Source organism: Amblyomma mixtum, chromosome 10 (assembly GCF_055824585.1).
Source record: "Amblyomma mixtum isolate Tamu chromosome 10, ASM5582458v1, whole genome shotgun sequence".
In the NCBI taxonomy this organism is placed as follows: Eukaryota; Metazoa; Arthropoda; class Arachnida; order Ixodida; family Ixodidae; genus Amblyomma; species Amblyomma mixtum.
Window position 1 is genome coordinate 104,159,512 of NC_143021.1, and position 21,468 is coordinate 104,180,979.

The 21,468-nt window shown below is 44.6% G+C and overlaps 1 pseudogene; it reads right to left on the minus strand.

Annotated features, from left to right (window-relative positions):
- Nucleotides 1–8,158: 8,158 nt before the first annotated feature.
- Nucleotides 8,159–9,700, minus strand: LOC149326598 (uncharacterized; annotated as a pseudogene).
- Nucleotides 9,701–21,468: the final 11,768 nt, after the last annotated feature.

Genomic DNA, 21,468 nt, shown 5'->3' on the forward strand with positions numbered 1-21,468 from the left:
GAATTGAATACCAGAAAAAATTCTGAATGATTTTGCAATGCGGACATTTTGGGTACCATTAGCAAGGGAACCTGCCGGTAGCAATTATGTAATTGTGGAGGAAATAGCAAACTTGATGCAATGCGAAACCTCTGGCGCTAGCACCGAAGGAGAGAAGAAGCGGAACCGACAAAGTGAGTCCCATTCGAGAAATTGGAATTTCGAGATACGTCCTTCTATGAAGTGCAAACCTCCGGCAATAGAGTAGGAAATGCTCCAGTGTTTCCACCTCTCTACAAGTCGCACAAAGGTTTGAGGGACTGAACCCGCATCTGCATAAATAAAGATTTAAGCGGGGAATTCTGCACCGCAGGAGTGTCATTCCAACCTCACACTGCCGGGATTTACAAGCACGTACCTTCCATGGGTACGTGAGATGGTAGTAGTCAATTGTAGACAGCAAGGGATCGTTGCACACTGTGGTAATATGTTGATAGCGCTGAAAGCGAGACATTCCCAAAAGGATCAGTTTAGGGACGTTACAGGCGACCGGTGCATTGAGAGCAGATTTTGCTAAAAAGTCTGCTGCATCGTTTTGAGAAATACCGCAGTGACCTGGGACCCAGACGAAGCGCACCGCTTTCACTCATCCAGGAATGAAATACTTCAATGAGCGGCTCAATAGATCGTCCCGTTTAGAATCCAGCGCCAACAACACAGAGAGGCAATCTGACAGGAAGATCACCTGGGAGACACTGGGGGAATCTTTAAAGCAGCCAGCCCAAGAGCCATAAACTCCGCTAGAAATATGGGAGTGTAATCCGGGACTCGAAGTGTATAACTCCAAGAGAGATCCTCAGAAAAAATGCCAACGGCTGCGTTCTGGCCAGCCCCGGACGCATCTGTAGCAATCACACTGTGGTGGGGGAAAGAGTCAAGGTGTTCTGAGAGGAGACTAAGTAGGGTCCTGGACGGCAGATGCTTTGCATTAGGTGGGAAAATATAATCAAAAGCAATATCCGGAGGGGACGTTGCAGAACCTACTCTACACACAGAACTGAGATCTATACCAATGATCGATAAAAGGTTTTGAGTAAAAATGACCTGAGGGAGGCGAAACCTTGGCCAATGATGACTAAAAAAGAGAGCCGGGTGGGAAACAAAAATAGGTGTAGCCACACCAGAAGCAGACTCAAATGCCCGTAAGAAAGTCCTGACAGTTAATAGCTGAAAACGAGAGTTAAGGTCGGGAATACGAGCCTCCAGGTACAGAACTGCGGTGGAAAATGACTGAGGGAGGCCAAGGCAGAGGCGCAGGGTACGCCTTTCTAACAGCAGCAACGGACAGAGCTTGTATTTGGCGGACCCAGAAAAGAGTATGCAGCCAAATTCCAAAATGGGTCTGACATAGGCTTTGTAAAGGAGTAGGAGTGTGTCCCGACGCATGCCAAATCTCCTATTGCTTGTTCGAAGTAGCCGACCCAGCGCACGCTCTCCTTTCTCAACGATACTCTTGATGTGGGGCCGCCAGTCCATACTAGCATCATAAATTACGCCTAGATACCGCAAGGATTCCACCTGCGGTATACTGTCCGTGCGATATTGTAACGATATATATAAAGGCATGTTAGATTGAAAAACTAACATACTGCTTTTATGCACATTTAACACCAGATTAATGTTATTAAGCCAAACCTCGAGAGCATTGAGGTAAGCCTGAAGACAACGATACAGGGCATGGATGTCGGTTGCCGAGGCAAAGAAGGCAATGTCATCTGCATAAACGTAAACTGTAACGTCAGGGTGGATGGGAATGCCACACATCAGAATATTGAAAAGAAGTGGCGAAAGCACAGAACCTTGTGGCACACCTCTGGTCTGGGCGTAGGTGTCTGAACTGAAGGAGCCGTCAGTGCAAAAAAACTACCGTCCCGCTAAAAATTCACGGATCCATGCATAAACGTAGTACGGCGGGTGTAGTGTTGACAATTTCGTGAGAAGGATAGAATGTTCAACACTGTCGTATGCTTTAGCATTGTCAAGCGTCACTAACGATGGGACTTCGTTTTTGCGCATAGCAAGGCGGATTCTGCTCTCTAAATCAACATGGGCAGACCATATTGAGCATCCGCGGCGAAAGCCAATCTGGGCTGGACACAATGCATTAATTTCTGAAACATGCTTTGACAGGCGCCTGTGCACAATTCTTTCCACGAGCTTTACCAAATTGGATGTTAGAGCTATCGGCAGAATGTTATCAAGATGGAATCCTTTTTTTGAATCTTTTAAGAGTAATACTATTTTCGCCACCTTCCAGCAGTGCGGCAGCCATGCAGCTTCCAATGAAGCGTTGACCAGATCGAGAAGGTCCTGAGTGAATTCTTCAACTAAGATTTTCAACATACCGACCGTAACACCGTCTGAACCCGGAGCCGAAGATTTCATCATAGAAACTACAGTTAGTAGTTCTGATTTATCAACCGCCACATAGTCTGAGCAGGGGAAGGGGTCCAACAGGGGCACTCTGCGCTGCTCCTGAAAGCGTAACGCGAGCCCTTGTGCGATTCGCTCTAACTCATCTTTCGCCTCATGTGGAGACAGTACAGCCGAGCTTGTTAACTGCATTGATGAGGAGTGGATATTCCGTTCCATAAAACGGTACAGAGCCTTCCTATTGTTTGGGGCTGACAAATAGGTATTCAAATTTTGATTGTAGTCATCCTTTGCCTTTGCTATTGTTCTCTTAAACGAAGCCGAGAAAAATTGATAGTTGATCCAGTTAGCAGGGCTCTGATTATTCGAAAGGCTCTTCCATGCTGCTTTCCTACGGCGGAAGGCTGTCTCACACGCAGCGTTCCACCATGGGGATGGTGATTTATTGCTAACACCCGACCGCACAATGAACTGTGAACTCTCTGTAGCCTTCAAAACAGAATGAAACACTCGCTGAGCCCTGTCGTTTCCGTTGGAACAAACATCAGATGAAAGGGAAGAGCGCAAAGACGATTTGTAGGCTGCAAGATTAACTAACTTTCGGGCAGAACCCTGCCCATGGAGTGAGCGCACCAAGATGGTGAAAATAATTGGCAAGTGGTGACTAGACGTACCACTGTCAACTGTGGACCATGCCCCTATACCTAACCCACCTGCTGCCAAAGACAAATCGAGAACTGAACTCGAATTACCCACGGATTCTCGGGCCATAACGGCCCGAGAATTGCAGCAGCGCACATTATTTGCCGACATCCATGTCCATAACATCTGACCATGAGAGTCAGTGTAGGTATCCCAGACAACGTGATGTGAATTAGTCTCCAGCAATAATGACACGATTAGAGTTGCCAACCCAGTTGAAAAATACACCAGGATGGCTTGGTGTGTTCTGGTGTTTCCTAGTGTGAACACCAGCTTCTGTAGTGTGTTCTGATGTTAACACCAGACCGGGCTGGTGTGTTGTAGTGTGCACACCAGATCGTTTTGGTGTGTTGTAACGTGCACACCAGCCCGGTTTGGTGTGTCTTAGTGTGCACACCAGCCCGGTTTGGTGTGTTGCAGCGTGCACGCCAGACTGGGCTGGTGTGTTGCAGTGTGCACACCAGACTGGGTTGGTGTGCTGCAGCGGACACACCACAACGGGTTGGCGTGTTGTAGCGTGCACACCAGAAAGCGTTGGTGCGTTGTAGCATGCACACCACACTTGATTGGTGTATTTTGGTACCCACAGCGTGCAGTGTTAGTGTGCTGTAGTGCATACACCAGACTGCATGGGTTGTGGTGTGCACACTGTTTTGGTCGTCAATTGCACTTAAGAGTGGATTGGCTAATTTTGGCATGCAAAACACTTTGAATAGGCATTAAGGTTTGGACACCAATGAACCACATTCTGGCTGACACACACAGGAAGTTAGTGTGCTGTTGTAAACGTATACAACTACACTGCAGTACCTAATTTAGTTTACTTCAGTTTGGGGGCATACACAGCAAAGACAAATATTGGCAGAGTGCATCCATCCTAATCTGGACTTCTTGTCTAACGCGCGTCGCACTGATCACAAAGTGCAGTATAGAACTATACCAACCATTTTTCAGGTAAAGCGAAGGGCAGAAGTGTTTCATGCTTAAGCATTCCCTTACTTTGCTTCACTGGATGTTATGTGCTGATGCAAATGCCTCAACATACCAATTCAAGCTGAACGTATGCAGCAGAACGTCGCCCTTCTAGATCTAATCGCCTCTGTGAAACAATGTTGAGTAGAATGATAATTAAGGTAACCTCCTAACATGTTTTCATAAACATGTGTGAAAATTATATATCAAACATCATAATTCTTTATTTACACTACAAATGAAGCGCTATTTTAACAAACCTCAGATAACAAACTAACAATCTCACATAACAAACCAAAACACGTACATTTGAACCTTAGGCAAAATATGGCATATGAAAAATGCGATTACAAGCCACACTCAACTTTAGTAATTACAAACAGGACTACACACTGGACATTAGACAGAATGCTTCTTCTATATACAATGACCTATAACAGTGCAACACAGAGATGCAGAGATGTTTCACAATAATCGAGAACAGCACAAGGAAATCAACTTCAAATGACATATGCAGCAAAAGGTGCACACCTTCCATACAACTGAGGCAAATATTGTCACAGAGTGGTGACTGCAGTACGGAGAGCAAGAAGACAGCGAAAATTGCTTCTAACCGAAACTCTTTTTGTGCTGACTTGCACAAGCAAAGAACTGAATGACTCCGCGGCGGCATAGCAACAGGCGAACTCTCCGGTCGGACAGAATGCCTGCCGCTCTTGGCCATGCTGAATTTAAAGCTGATAGCGAACTTTCGAGATAAAGCGTGCAAAGTTACTAGAACATTCTGGAATAACGTAGAAGCAGCTCCGCCTGGATGCGATCAATCGAGATAAATCTGGTCGCGTCTTGCATCACAGCCAAAGCAATAAAGCGGCGCACCGGCAACACTGAAGAATAAAGAAACACTACAAAGGTTAACAGAATTTCTCCCCTTTCAAAGAAGCATCGACCCAATGCTTTAAAACATAAGACTACAAACAAATAAAATGGACTGTGCAAAAAAAATCAGTGTGGGAACAGTGTCCTTCAGCATGCATAATTGGGCTCTAGACGGACAACATAGAAAACTTCTGGTCATACGCAGCATCGCAGGGATTGGCTATAAGCCAATTTAAATTTGTCCCTGGCATCTGTTCGTAATCATTTTCATAGAGATTGGGCACCTTCACAATATGTGACTGGTCGCTCTGTGCCACAAGCACACAAGGTGAAATAACTTTCTGCTCACAAATTAGGGACAACCCAACATCAGTCGGAGGGTGTTCAGCAGTGAACATGAAAGGCATAAAGCTTTCCTCGGTAATTAGTTCTTGGCAGAGTAAGAAGATACTGTTTTCCACTAAAAAGATTTTGATCACTCGCAAGAACTTGCCATCATCTGTTAGAATATATTCAGAGCACGTTTTCTCGGTCCTGTTGTAATTGGCACTATGTACAGTGAACCCTTTAATACGTGCTCTGAGGTATTCACTCATACTGGGCACAGCACCAATGGCCTGGCTGATCAAATCCAGAATACGGCATTCAAGACTGCCAGGCTGCAATGGCGAACCTAATACTCCTAACTGGAGCTTATTGTCTTGCTTCCCCGAGATCAGCTTTTGCTGCTTGTTCAGGTAGGGTGGCAGTAGTACCAGACGCTTCAGGGACTTCTGCACCTCTCGCATGATGAAGCGCTCTGCTATTTGATGTGGAACACCTTTCGCTGAAGAAACCAGCTTGAGAATGTCACCATTCCCTCCTTCAAATGGGGAGGTAGAGGTTGCCCACAGTGGCCCAGTCATGCGCACAGATTTTGCAAGGTGCACAAGTTGGTGCACATTGAATGTCAGGGTGTGTTCACCATAGAGAATTGGCATCTGCTCAACAAACTGCACAAGAAGCCTTTCGGCACAAAAATATCTGTCTCTTCAACACTTGCTTGTAAGAGTAAAAATAAACTCTGTGCAAGAAGGCAGAAATGCGTCAAATATCTCTGCGGGAGCATATTGAAGAGTCAAGGTGCACTGTAATAAAGAAGGCAATATCTCCACTCTGTAGCTTTCCAAAACGAGCGCTCAGTTACCCGTCTTGGCAATCTGGTGAAATTGGTGGCCGAATTTTCAACAGGCGGTCATTCAACTCCCTCACATGATTCCCAATGTGCCAGGCACTTCCTGGTGAACACAGCCAAAGTTCCATTTGGTGCGATGTGACACCTTCCAGTACGCAGTGCATGTAGTCCGGTGGAAAGCCCCACGACAGGTCCAATGTGCTGAGGGTTACGACGGCTGACATGCCCTTCATACCATCCACAGGACGGTCTCGCCTGGCTGCAAGTTTCATTGTACTGTACACAGTGTCATGGCATCGCTCGACCATATCTCGCCCCTCCATGATATATTTCAGGGTGCCTGAAAAAAGAAATGACAGATAAATTTGTCATAGTACTATGCATAATAAACAAAGAAATACATGCTAAAGAACAGACAGGAGAGTATGAATGCACATGTAAGTGATGGTTATGAAATGCTACAATAACTTAAACTATATGCAATGGTACCACATCTACCTTTAATCAATGCACAAGCCCATTTTACAAAATTAGGCTTTTCATGTTACACTCAGAATATGTAAATGGGCAATAGGTCAACATGTGGAGCTTGCATGCCCTATTTTTCACTGCAGAACCCAACTTACAAGAGGTAGACCTAGGCTACGGGAGATGCTAATGAAAAGCTCTGGATTATTAGGATCACTACGGAATCTGACCTGCACAGTCAATCTTCCTGACCTTTAATGTGCATAGCTTCTGCAGGAAGAGGTACAAAAGTTTACAAGAGTGCTTGTGTAAGATAGAACTTCCAAGTGACAATTTTTTCCATTCTGAATCCATACATGTGCACCAGAGGTGACAACTGTGATTCCAGTCTTCACACCTCGTATGTCTTGGATCACCAGACAATAAACTTATCACAAGAGTTTAAACAGACCGCACAGACATTTGCTCACATAATTAACAGCACCCAATCTCCTCGTAGCTAGAAATAAGTGCCCTGTGCATATCTGCACATATTTCTCACAGTAAACACAAAGCTAAATGTGACTGCTCACCAACGCGCAAAATGTCCTTCCTTTGTCATTATGCCTGCTAGAGAGTAAACTAAGCACCCCACAACAGCCTTTTGTTTCAGAATACTTATGAGGAGTTTTAGAAGACCTGTGATCCCTATGGTCGGAAACTGCTATACCCTGGCACTTGTCAGGCTCCATCTCTGGAATATGTGAATAGAAAAAATTTCTTTAAAAGACTAAGCAGCAGAGTTACAGCTGTCACAATCAAGCAACTTTGCCATCCTTTTCTCTGCCATACCATCTTCGAGTCTCTCTCTCCCCCATATGGGTGATAATCCTTCCCAAGTGAAATTTCTTTCACTGCTTTTATGGGGAAGCACAGATTGTCACGTCATCATCATGGCCCTCCATCACCAAGTTGCTGCAACACCAAGTTGTTTTTGTGTTAGAACACAACCTTGTTCAAACTGATATGAACCAGTATTTTTATACCTGGTAACAGTTGACACCAACCACATGGGATACGAGTATGTTGCTTGTTGCATGTGAATGCATTTAAGCAACAAAATTATGTTCTTAGAGCTGTACAGTGTGCAGAAAGCAGAAGAGGCAAAGCTTGTAATATGACTGAAACAATTCTTACCATCAACAAGCGTTTCTTTTTGAAGGCACCAAGAACAGCCATAGTATCCGTTGTATTGCTTAGCATTCAGCAGTGAAGCGCGAGCTGGCGAGTCAACACAAAAGCACAACACATTCAGTGTTGACTGCACAGCTTTGCTGGCAAATGACCACGTGAAGCTGCCCATAGTGTGGAATTTCTCAACACATGTCTTCAAGTAGAGGCGAGTAGGTGGGTGACCTTTGGCAAACCAAATGGCGCCGTTGAGGATGTTCTTCCAACGATAGGGAAGAGGGAGCTCATTAAGCGCTGCTTGAATTGGCCAGACTGACCCTTTGCTCGAATTAAATACTGGCGATCCATCGCTGTTAGCGGTAACAGTCAGGTCACTCCAATTCATGTTCCTTTCACAGCGGACCTTTCTGTACAGTTGGCCATCTGTGATATCCTTATAAGCTCCCTGATGAGTTTCAGCTGTCAGTTTCTGGAGGTTTGCGCCAACTATATCCCCAAACTTCTTTAAGAGACACTGTAGCTGATGCTTGAGGTCGACAGTTATGAAAAAGCTTCCTTTTTTTCACCAGCTGAGCCACAGTCATTGTGGCTGCACAATTAGTGCAGTGCTGGAAATCTAGGCCGCAGCTTGATGTTAGGCACTCACACGTTGGGCAGTATGTATGGACTTCCACCATCCTTGATTTGTGCAAATCCCATAACTTCCTAAAGCCATATTTTGTCGATGGGAAGACGTTCTGGCCAAGAAATGCATTCAACAGCTTCAACAAGCTGTCCACTTGTGTCCAAGGAAGGCCAGCAGCAACAACAAATGTTAATAATGTTATTACAAGCAGCATCGCCTGCAGGTGGGTAGTGTTCTGTGTGGAAGTCTCGACTCGGAGTTCACTCTGATAAATTCCGACAAGTCTTCATCGGGGTCCTCTAGCACATGGTTGTCAAGCCCATTGGTGTCCTCATCAAGCCTTGGCAGTTGTGCATCAGAAATGCTGTCATCAAGATGCAGGGTTGAAGGCTCATCATCCAAGTTGGGATGACTTGTAGAGGCGTTGTCATGCACCTCATCTTCAGCTTGCTACAAAAAACATTGGAAAGGCTACATCAGCAACAGAAGAAAAAAACATCAGTATCGAAGTGAATGACTGCAACCTGTTCATGTATACCCCGAGTTGGTATCATTCCGCATGAACATCATTCCGATTCCCTTCACATTTTAATATTTTCATCACAGGTTTATGTTTTTTCCTTTATAATGATCCATAAGAGATAGTATACATGGACCCCCATGTGACATTGACCTACAATCACTAAATAATTTATAATCGAATTTCGTATCTCACCTGTTTCAGCTTCAACAGTCAATTAATGGCTACAACGTGAAAGGTCAGTATAAGTCACGTGAGACACAAATAAAAAGTGCAACATAATCACTGTTTCATAATTTTAATTCACTGTGATGCTAAAGACAGCTTGCCGCAAGAGCTGGAATGGCAATGGGTTTGGTGCATGGTTCATGGGAGTTGTGGCGTCCTAAAGCGACCCCGGCTATGAGGGATCCCAAAGTGGAGGGCTCCGGATAATTTCACCCACACCTGGGGTTCTCCAATGTGTACTGACATCGCGCAACACATGAGACTCTAGCATTTCAACTCCACTGAAATGTGATCATAGTGGCTGGGACTGAACCCCCGCTTTTCAAGTCAACAGTCGAGAACCATAACAACTGAGCCACCACAGCAGCAGAATCGCAATGAGTGAAGCAGCAGCAGCGATTATATTGCAGCTGTCTTCATGCCTCATGTGACCTATACTGACCTGACATCTTAGCCATCACACTGCTTTTGTAACAGAAGCCGAATCAGGTGAGAGATGAAATTTGATTATTATTTGGCAGCTGTAGCCAGATACCTCATGGTGTTCCATGTATAGTAATGTCTAACGCACCATTACAAACAAGAAAACATAGGCAACCAAAATTTGGTATCTACACTCCTTTAAATTTTATATGGGAAAGTGTTAAAAAGGTAGGACCAAGAGTGAAAGTGCGACACGCCGCCTTACAGTTGAGCATTGCCAGTTTCGTTGAGTATGATTTCACAACAGTCACACAAGGCAGACAACAACAAGAGATGCTAATATTTTTAAAAAGAGAGTTGCTTAACAGCGGCATGAGCCCATGCATAGAACAAGCATTAGCACAACTCAGTGGGCAGGAAACATAGGCAAATAAAATAATACATTTTCTCATAATACCGCATCTGCCTGGTTCACAGGCAGCTAACCTTAAACTATCAAAAGGGCACACAAGAAACCAAACATGCATTTTCGGGCTCAACTGCCAAGCACCTAAACACATACTCAGCACAGCAAGTCTACGTGCACATATTTATGTGGCTTCGCTTGAATTCAAGAATTGCCTCTGAACACCTCAACATTTACACGAAAATTTAGATTCATTCTGGGGCAAAGGGGAGTAGGGTAGTACATCAGTGTGTGTGTGTGTGTGTGTGTGTGTGTGTGTGTGTAAGGGGGGGGGGGGGGAGGGCAAACCATTTGAACTGTGTACTGCTTGGAGATTTTTTTTTCTTCGGAAAATTGGGATAAGCAAAGTTTTCCTATGCAAAATTTCAGGCTTGTGGAGGGGGATAGATTGTCCCCTTTCAGTGGGTGAGGTGCGTTTCCAGAGTCAGCGCAGAGGCTCATGGAAAAGTCGTCTGCTACAGCTACTTCCGGTTCCAAATTTCTCCCCCTGCTTGCTTGCTTCACGGCAGTCGCTGTGTTAATTCGCTTCTAACACTAATTTATTTCCACTGCAACACCGCTGATTGTATTGCATCATCGCAAGACCAACCAGACGTCGACCCTGTTCTGCTTCGTAGCGTGTACTCGCATGAAGTACAACCACAATAATGTAAACGGTCGGATGCTTCCTATGCGTATGCAGTGGGACGTGTTGAGACGCGCTGCGCGCACGGTTGCATGTATGTGCTAGCCCACTGGCAGCTTTTACACGCTTTGAGGCAAATACATCAATCGTTTGCTAAACTGTGCAAGCTCAGCCTTCGTTGCCTTCGTGATGCAGCAAAAAAAAAAACAAATATATAACGACCAACGCGTTAAACTATTTCGCGCACACAGCCGACTGCCGTGCATACACTCGAGAAAACACTCGTACCTTTCGTAATTGTCATTTTCTGCGCTCAGGACGCGTAAATACACAGCTCGCGTTGATCTTACGGTGCAATACGCAATGTCGCAGCACAAATAGATTAGCGAATAAACGATGCACGAATACAAAGCATTTGCTATTCAGAAGGCAGTGCATGGGAGAAATTTGCAACCGGAAAAAGCTGGCAGACGATTCTTCCATGGTTGTTTGCATTCACTTCGGAAACACGCCTCACCTACTCACCACTGCCTGTTAAATCCGCCCCCATCCCTCAAATATGCACTCGCCTCGATTCGGTGCAGGCCCCACGACACGCTAGAAACAGGCTTACTTGCCTCTGCTCATCGATATTTTATTTTTTTTTCGTAGAAGCCCAAGGTACAGCCCAGGAGTACGGGGAGAAATTGGGGGGTAGCGGGCGTATTTGGAAACGTGCCGTGCGCAACGGCTCACCTATGAAACTTCATTCGACGGTTCCCTTTGCCGCTGGCTCCACACGGTTTGCCGCGGAACTTTCGCTGACGACGCACCGGCCTCAAAATAAGCAAGTTACCGTTTTTTAGGAGGCATGCTGCGATAAAGTGCACGGCCTGCTGGTAGAAGAAAGAATTCGAACCGAGTACCAAAAAGGCGACACAGATTAACAGACGCACTCAACGAAGGCGAGGCACGAAGGAGCGCACCATGGAAAAATAGACTGCGCTATTGGCGCGCGGTCTCGGCCTCCACAGTTACGTAACCATCACGCCGCCGCTTTGCACCACTGAACTCTCAAAACAATACCTTTTTTTTCATTAATACAAGCGTAAATGACCGTTTTTCACAGTTCTTCTTTCTTCGCGGTAGATACTGTAGATCTGTGAGCAGGGAAATGTTTTGTCATGCTGTTTCGGTTTCGGTTTTTAATAGCCGAACGATCACTGTACCGTCAAAGTGGCTTATAGGTCAAGAAGCGCGAGACATGAAAAAACTACAATATAATCTCTGCTTCTACATTCGTTGTCATTCCGATTCTTCAAGGAGACTGCATTGTAGCGAAGTAAAACGACTAATCAACGTATCGCAGTTTTTTCATGTCTCCCGTGACCTGTGAACCATAAGCACAGTGCAGACAACTGACACAAACAGCACATGCACAGAATAGCAACAGTTATCAGTATCAGTAAGCGCGATATCTGCACTATCAAGGACCAGCTTTAGGCCCCGCTCTTGCCTTGTTAGCTATAAACACACGTTGGCGTCACAGCTATCGCTATAGGCTGTTGAAACCGAAATAGCACGAGAAAGAAATTTGATTATAATTATTTAGCGCTCGTAAGAGAACACCACGGAATAATCCATGTACAGCAATGTCTTGCGCATCATTACAATCAAGACATTGCACACAATTAGATGCATATACTACTGTAACCACCACAGCGGCTTTCCTTTAATTGTAATCAGAGATGTCCATCCCTTTTGCTTCCGCGACCTGTACCATTTATTTTGGCTTCCTTTACTGAGATCTTTGTTTCAGTTGCTGTTAACTGGTAAAAGTGAAGAAATATCATGGGCAGTAAAATTAAGCGACCACAGAAAGATACACCATTTGAGGGGCCTGTAATTTACGAGCGAGGGCTCATTTCACATGCGTATACTTCTTGGATATTTTTCGCCGAAAAAGTGGAGTTCGGCGTGGCCTTCCTACGTAATCTTTTTTATTGGCTGGGGGGGGGGGGGATAGAGAGCGCCATATTTCTACTTAAATCATGCCTGAGTTTCTGGGTTTGTCACACGGTTTATTATTCTTAGCTGTTCGCATAAAATGATCGCGAAGGTTTTTTTTTTACCAAAGAAGCTTTTCTCAGTCTAACTGGATTATTTCCACCACATTTTGAGTTGCATAATGCGCGCGGTTCCTTTTTATGAGATTTCTATAGCTTCGAATGTGACAGCAAGAACTATATGTGATACATTCTGGTTCATTGCAGCCTATATACTGCTATAATTACTCGATGGTGTGAAGCTGGCAGTGAATTTTTTGCAGTGCCCTACACATGCCTATAAATATGGTCGACGTGTTCATTCTGCGACCACTATTCTCAATATTCGCGATGGACGTGGCGCTTTGGGCTGCCTGGGATTGAGATTCCGTTATCAGCGTGATTATTTATCTGGAAATCATGCCCATCCACCTGGAAACCGGTCGATTCCAACTAGAATCGCATGTATATCCAGCTGCAAAATGCCATTCACCGGAAATCATGTACATCTGGCATAATTTTTTCTGAAACATTTACACTTCCAGTTCACGCCATCTCGAACTCTCCCAGTGCCAGGGAGAGAATGTCACTCCAGGAAGAAATTCAACCGAAAAAGTGCTTTTCAAGCTGCAATGGGCGCCCGAGACGAAAGTCCGCCCTGTCTCCATTTTCATCACGAAACACCAGCCGGCAAAGAATCAATCGCCGAATAAGTGACCAATACATTAAATAGCTTATTTTGCGGTTTGATTTCACCCGAAATCGTGAAGCGGACACACGGGGCGTTGGTGGCGACAGGAGCGTGTGAAGCTTCTGTCCAAGGTAGACCTTGTTCTGTCTTTCTAGACATTTCCAGATAATGAAGGGAAATGGTGATGATAATGTCTTACAGTACCTGTTAACCTAAGATCACAGAAAGAATTAGAGCGAACATATCGTAATATGCTGTTTTGTGCGCGGATAGAAGTCTTACGGAATTCTTTGCGTATCTGACGAGATTACAGCGCCACCCCTAGCAGCCTAAATAATGAGCTATCCGGCAAGCCTAGGCGACGTGGGCGCATCATGGAGGCTCGCGCGTGGATCTCCGTCGTTTGTTTTGGCCAAGTTTTGGCAGCGTTAATCTCCAGTGGGGCTGCCCGGACAAATCAATGGAGTATTACTATAGTGCCTAGAATATATTCTAGGCACTATAGTATTACGTCTACGTGAAATTCTTGGAGACAATGTAAAGAAAATCGCGAAATCTCGTCATGTGAAAGGGTTCCGCCCGGCCGATGTGGACGATTTTAGCGCCGGGGAAATTTACAGCGTATTTTGGGAAGGCGACGAAAGAACCAGTGGAGGGTATTACGACGCCAAAGTACTCCACATGTCAGGTAAGCAGAACGGTCCTGAAGACCCTGATGAAAGTTTTTTTTTATCCCTGTGCCATGAACCATTGCTGCAAAACATGTCGGCAGGCATATGCCGCCTCTCTGCTCACATGGGTTTGCTCGGGGCACACGATTCAAAACAAAGGGTGCCCTTTCATGTCCTGTGTCAGCGCTGTTTTCTCTTTCATGTTGTCGAATCTGCACCGACTAGCCCAACCACACGTTGTGTGCGTTGTTTCTCGAACATTTTTCGCCCTCTATCACTTTCTTTTTATCGCTTGTGCGCTCCAAGTGTACTGCATGTTTGATGTACCGAAATCCCGTGCCCATTAATTTGCCGTGGTTTCGGGGAGACGGCAGAATGGTTAGACCTGTTTTCTTTTTAATTCTGTGTGTTTACATACACTGTAAAGCTTTGCAGTATTTGCCTATCTGGTGTTGCAGTATTATGAAATACACTGCACAGCAATGTCAGCTATTTATATGCTGCATTCCTTGCACTAATGTTGTCTTCTCATCTTTTCCTTGCTTTTAAAAATGTTAGCTGATCAGTACCACCAGGCTGAACATTAATTATGTGGATGCTTGAGAAAAACACTGCAGCGTGCGAGTGTAATTATGTGGACACTGGACACTTGGTGAAAACACAAGCATATGAGTGCGAGCACTGAGATGTATCAGCATGAGTGTTGTGTGGCCTGGTCGTTACTACGAGAAACAAGTGTTCATTCAAATTTATTTCAACAAATTTATTTCAGAGTCCAAAGAAGATATGGACATATTCTTCGCAGATAAGGCACAGCGTGCAAAACTGAAGCGGCAGGGGCCACCAGAAAATGTGCGTGTTGGAAACTGCATGTTCCGTTCAGGAATTGTCACGTTGGTAGTATGTATACATGGGTTTCATGCGATGTCATGGGTGCCACAATGCAGAGTCTAACGGAGAGCTTCTGCAGTGCAGATTGGGGCAGGTAATGAAAAATGGATTAGAAAAATTTGCAGGTTTCTGGTATGCATCTAATCTCAAACATGGCAACAGCTATGATTTCGGTGCAACCCATGTATGAGCAATTTTCATTAATGCCACTGCTAGGCCCTTTGCTATCTCCCTGGTCATTCTGAATATGTTTACTCCTTTTGTATATTTTGTGGAAGTGTTGGCTAGTGTTGAATTATTGAAACATGTGCAAGTCTTAGAGCAAGCAGCATGTTGCCATGCGGGCGCATGTATAATCACAGCCATGGTAAACAGAGCGGCAGTTGTAGGAAAAGCTTATATGTGCTTATATGAGTGAGTAGTGCATTTTTCTGGTATTTGTTTAGTTCATGCATCTAAACTTGGAAATTCATATGCAAAGAATTGTATGAAATAGCTGTTTGCTCTGATGTACCATTTAAGTTGGTGTTGTAAAGAGCGACCAAGTAAGAAGCTGCTTTAGCTCAGAGTCGTGAAGGACTTGACATTGACAATGCCAGCTTCAAAGTCACATCGAAGCACTGCTGAATCTTTTCAAAGAGACCTCTGGACAGGAACTTGCTGCAGGTTCTTAGGCTTAATGCAGTCATATATACAGTCACATGCACTCCTGGCATTGCTATTATTCCTAACATGTATCAGGAGCATGAACTGTCAAGCGCAAAAGCTTGCAGGATCTGCAAAACTGCATTGCTGTGCCATCTACCATCACAGAGCGTGGTGTTGAGGTTCACATGAGCCTGGATACTATACTCTGTTATGGCAGATCACGCAGCAATGTTGTTTTGCTTCGCCCCGCCACGCATCACAGATCCTGCAAACTTTTGCGGCCAACAGTACCGTGTTATGGATGAGGAAACGCCTAGTGTACTTGTGGCAAGTGGGTGAATCTCCTTGCAATGGTCAAACAAATGCCAGTATGCTGATTATATACGAAGTGCATGATGACTTGTGCATGATACACATTTGCTGCATTTATATTGGTTATGCCTATGCTTTAATTCTAGTCAACGAAAAAGGTGAAGAAGTTGAGAATGGCTGCGAAAAGAAGTGCCAATGAGGACATTGTGGCACTCAGAGAAAGCAATGCGCTAAAAGAGGAGCTGGAAGTCCTCAAGAAAGAAAATTCGAAGCTGTGGCATTTAAACATGAAGCTGCAGGAGCAGCTTCTGAAATGCCTCTCAGCTCCAGGTTAGTCTTGTATGGCAGTATGCCTACTTCTTAATCTGGATACCGCTTGCTACAGCCTGTAAGTTATTACTTTTTTCTTGTAAGCTCCAGTGTGTTAAAAATACACAAGTGCATTATAAAAAGGACTTCTTTTTGGGAAAGCAAGTGTTAAAAATTTTGCATGTTTATTACATTCCTCATTGGTTGTAGAAATGCAGGTTTCCCCTTACTCCATGGCTTTAATGATCCTAACGTCTGCATCACAGTGGAAATGTGAACTTTAGTTGCATATGTTCATGTTCTTAGTGGAGCTTAGATAAATTACCTAAAAGACCAAAAACAAAAAGATGAGAAAGTATGATGAAACAAGAAAAAATGAACTTGCTAAACGGGAAGCCTAAAACAGCAAACGTTTTTGTCAACAGCTGCTGAAGTAACCAATGTGGCTAGCATTGCACTCGTTGAGAATGCCGCTGAAGATACCCCTCCAAGGGCGGTGACACCGTTACCACAACAGTGCCACCCCACCCTGCCACTGGAAGGGCCCACGCTGCTGTCATCTGAAGTACGCAATGCGTGCTTATCAGCTGAGGAAGGTATGGAAAGTCATCAGCAGCACTCCGGAATCATGTCTATTATCTGTGCCCTGCCGCGGTGGCTCAGTGATTACGGCGCTCGGCTGCCGACCCAAAAGACGCAGGTTCGATCCCGGGCGCGGCGGCCGAATTTCGATGGAGGAGAAATTCCAGAGGCCCGTGTACTGTGCGATGTCAGTGCACGTTAAAGAGCCCCAGGTGGTCGAAATTTCCGGAGCCCTCCACTACGGCGTCCCTCATAGCCTGAGTTGCCTTGGGCCCCAGTAAACCCCAGTAAGCCAATAAACCATGCCCACTCTCTGTAATTGCCAGTGACATTGTTGCAGAGTCCTTAACCTACCACTGGGCACATTTTTTTCAGTTCGCAGCAAGTTTATAGCCCGTTTTTCAAGCTGCAAGGATAACCTAATGACGGAACGAACAGGGAAGGGTATAGAAATGAGGAGCTCGTTACAGCATAAATAAGAAGGTAGCCAACAGTCATTGAAATCAAAGGAAGCATACGAGAATGTTGTTTTTAAATCACTATTCATGACGCTAATGGGAAATTCATCGGTACGGGCAGCAGCTATGTTGAGAAGGCTTGAAATTAACCTCAGGACAGCGCAGTGCGTGTAACATTAAGAGACAGGAAGAGAGTAATGCGGTAGTATATGGTATGGAGGACAGGTGGTGAATGGTCCATTACTACTTATGAAATAGATTAAAAAAAAAAGGTAAACATTTCAGACGAGATTAGGAAATCTGTGGTCTGTAGGATGGCTGTAGCTGGCCCAATACTAAATTGGGGGTCAGTGGGTAGTGCTTTTAACCTGGTTTGGGCATAGGCAGGATGATGAAGTTCACCACCAGAAATAACTGCATTTTGTTTTTCTTTGTTATGCATTAAACACATGTACTAAGGGGTAGCTAGCTGTCTTGCCATAAGTATGGATAAAATTGATTCCATATTTCATGTCTGCATAACAAAAGAATAATCTAATTATTTATTTGATATGCTTCGAGGCTGAGGGTATTGATTTCAGCGTAAATTGTATGAAATGTTGTTCCTACTGCACTAGTCTGAATTGTGGCTTAATCCCTACTAGGTAAATATCAAGCTTGTGTTGTGCCGTATTGCGTGCAGACATGCCGGCTTTGGAAGGAGGTGAGGCATCTCTCATGTCATCTCCTGAAGTACACCTTCCAGCAGTGCCTGCTGGACCGCCTACAGCAGAACCACGACCAGTCTAGGGTGTTTGTACTCTGACAGACAGTGGAAAAGTGAAAGCACCTAAATTTCATGTCTTATAAAATGTGACTTTGAGAACTGCTTGCTGTTGCATCAGTGGGGGTAGCATGCACATATATTTATTCACTGATGTTGAATGTTTAGCAAGTTGATACTTGTCTATACTGGCTATAGCAGCATAAATAAGACGTGGCACCAGCATTCACTTGCATCTGTAAATTTTTATTCAAGAAACACAGATTATAGAATGAAAGAAAAAAAAGAAACAGAAAAAAAAGGTCACCATCCAAATCGAGCAACATTTGTCCTACTACGAAAATTTACTAGACGCTCATGAAACGAATTTCACCTCTACATGTAATTGTTATATCTGCCCTTTTATTCCCTTAGGTAATCTCTGGCGTCGCAGTACAATTAACCAACTCCTATAAATACTTGGGTGTAACCTTAAGCCAAGATCTAAGCTGGAATGCGCATGTCACTAACATTCTATCATCAGCTAACAAAACCCTTGGTTTCCTGAAACGTCATTTTCGTCATGCACCGCCAAACGTTAAGCTTCTTGCCTACAAGTCCCTGGTTCGAACAAAACTAGAATATGCATCCCCCATTTGGAGCCCTAACCAAATCTATTTTTAACATCACTAGTATCGCTACAGAACCGAGCCACTAGATTCATTCATTCATGTTATTCATATGATATCAGCATGTCATCTTTAAAAGCAAAGTTGAGCCTAACAAACCTTGCCTGTCGTCGTCGCATCGCCAGTATGTGTTTATTTCAGAAGTTTTTTTAAGGCGGAAGCCTTTAATGTCTCATCGTTGTAAGCAGCAGTTGTCGACAGAAAATGTCACGCTTTTCAATTGGTGGAAACGGTCGTGACGTCACAGTGCGCGAATTTCAAACCGAGCCAATTGTACTTTGGCTAGTAACCATGCAACCAATTGAAGGGATCGTATAGTGATGCTCCAAGTAAGTGGGACTGAGCTTGGTTAATTGCTTAATTACCCAATTAGCATAATTAGCTTTACTAGTCAGGCCATATAAATAAATAAAACCGATTAAGAAATTGGCCGAGCTCAGGAATCGAACCCCGGTCTTCGACGTGAGAGACGAGCATGCTATCCACTCCGCCATGCCTGCTCGATGGTTTGGAATGAACAAAGGCGCGTCTAGTGAATACGGTGTCTTCACTCACTCTCATCCTCCTCCATTTCCTTCCCGCGAGGTTTAGGTGTCCACCGACAAATGAGAGACAGATACATATCTTTTCCTCAAAAACCAATTTACTGACGAGTGAGGCGTAGAACCGAATGGGCGATGGCGTTCTATGGACTCCATGGCAGCGTTGCAAGACGCTGCCGCGTTCCACTCTTAGGGGCATAAGTGACCACACTTTAGGTCAAAAAAGTGCCCCCCTGAATTTTGTGAGACAGTTACTGCGTAATTTCCCTTCCTCAAATACAATTTTCATTTTCTTCATTACGGCTCCTCTTTATCTATCTTCTTTCACTCCCACTTCCTCCCTTCCTCTACGGTGCGGTTCAGGTGTCCACCGAGATGACAGAGAATTACTGCGCCATTTCCTTTCCTCAAAAAGCGTTGCGTTCAAAGGGCAAGGCATTGCGCTGAAAGGGTGGTGTTCCGTGGACTCCCTGGCAGCGCTACAACGCGCTGTCGCGTTCCACTCCTAAAGGCGAAGCTTAAGCCTCATTAATTAGAAGTTAATTAGTATTCAGGCATTAATCAGTAATTTATCAATTAATTAGTGATTTGCCATCACTTAGTAATTAGTACTCAAATATATGTGACGCCACCAGTGGCACACAAACAGCGAAGGTGGTGCGGAGCCTCTACCCACTTTGGACAGTCAAAGTGCCCCCTGAATTTTTACAGCTCATTGCGTATTCCACCCTATATTAGCCCTCCAGCATGTATTTCACACCGCCTTGGTCATCCCCTGCAAGTTTCCCGTCCACAGACTCATACCACAACGTTTGCTGCATCATTCTTTCCTCGCTCAGCCAAACACTAGAACGGCCTTCCACACGACGTCGCTGCAACCACCTGTCCATTCTCATTTTTGAATTGTATAACCGCCATATTTAATGAATAACATCTTTGTACACAAAATTTAATTCTATTTGTACCCACCCCTTATGTAATACCCCCTAACTGGGGGTCTTTAAGGTAATAAAGTGAAGTGAAGTGAGGTGAACGGAGTGGATACCAAGAGAAGGCAAGCGTAGCAGGGTGCGGCAGAAAGTTAGGTGGGTGGATGAGATCAAGAAGTTTGCGGGGATACGGTGGCCGCAACTGGCAAAAGGACAGGGTCAATTGGAGAGACATGGGAGAGGCCTTTGCCCTGCAGTGGGCGCAATCAGGCTGATGATGATGCATGTGGGTGTCTTATGTTTTGGTGTATGCTTTTCAGCTGTGCACTCTTTCTTAGCATTGTCATGCGTAGTAAACAAGCTAGACGCTTTACAAAATTTGTCTATTAGGCCAGTTGGTTTAGCACACTGAACTTTGAATGCACGAGTAAGGACAGAGGAGAAGTGCTTGTCCCGTTCACTTCTGTTCTTCATCATTACCAGTGCTTTTAAAATTCAGTAAGCTATATGCATTTTATTTTGGTGGTTTAACGACAGGTATATGGGACTAGTTTTGGTCAGGCTTGAACAGTCAGATGCTTATTTCTTGCGGCTTGTGCAGTCACTTTACAGGTTCAGTTTGGTCCACAAAGGTAGCCCATGTAGTATTAATGATCACTAAAATTTTTTCATATGATCATGCTTACTGCTGCTTTTAAAAAGAGCACTGGCAGCTAGCACATCAATCAGATGTTAGGGGCCAGTGCAGGCTGAGCAGTAGAAGAGCCTGTGTTGCAGCCATGTGCCCCACAATGACAGCAAAACGGGAGGCATGAGGGTGAAGCATGAGAGGCCAGCTCTGTGTCGGAAGGGTTGCTTGTCTTTGAGGGTGGTCTTTCGCATTGCTTAGTCATCATGACATGTCTTGAGAAGGGCATCTGGTTGCTATAGAAATTTCGTGACCATTCCACTCTACAAGGGGCACCATATCATGTGAAGCACAAACAGCACGGCTTTTTTGTGTGCTGTTCTTTTTTTAGCATTTGTTACTGTGCGCACATACTAATTGGCTATGTCCAGCAAGGTAGAGCCATTTTTCTGAAATTGTTTGCCGATAGCATTCCAAACATGAATTGAGATTAGCATTAGCCAGTTGCAAGCACTGCATGCAGTTACCTTTGATACTCCACTGCTGTTAAGAAGTGCCACTAAATGCCCATCGCACTGTTAATGTCCACGCTTAAGGTCTGCAGTTATTTTCAAGTTTTAAGTGATTTTGACCTTGGTGCTGTGGCAAGTGCTAACACTGAGTTTTAAGTCAGAATGCACTCGGTAAA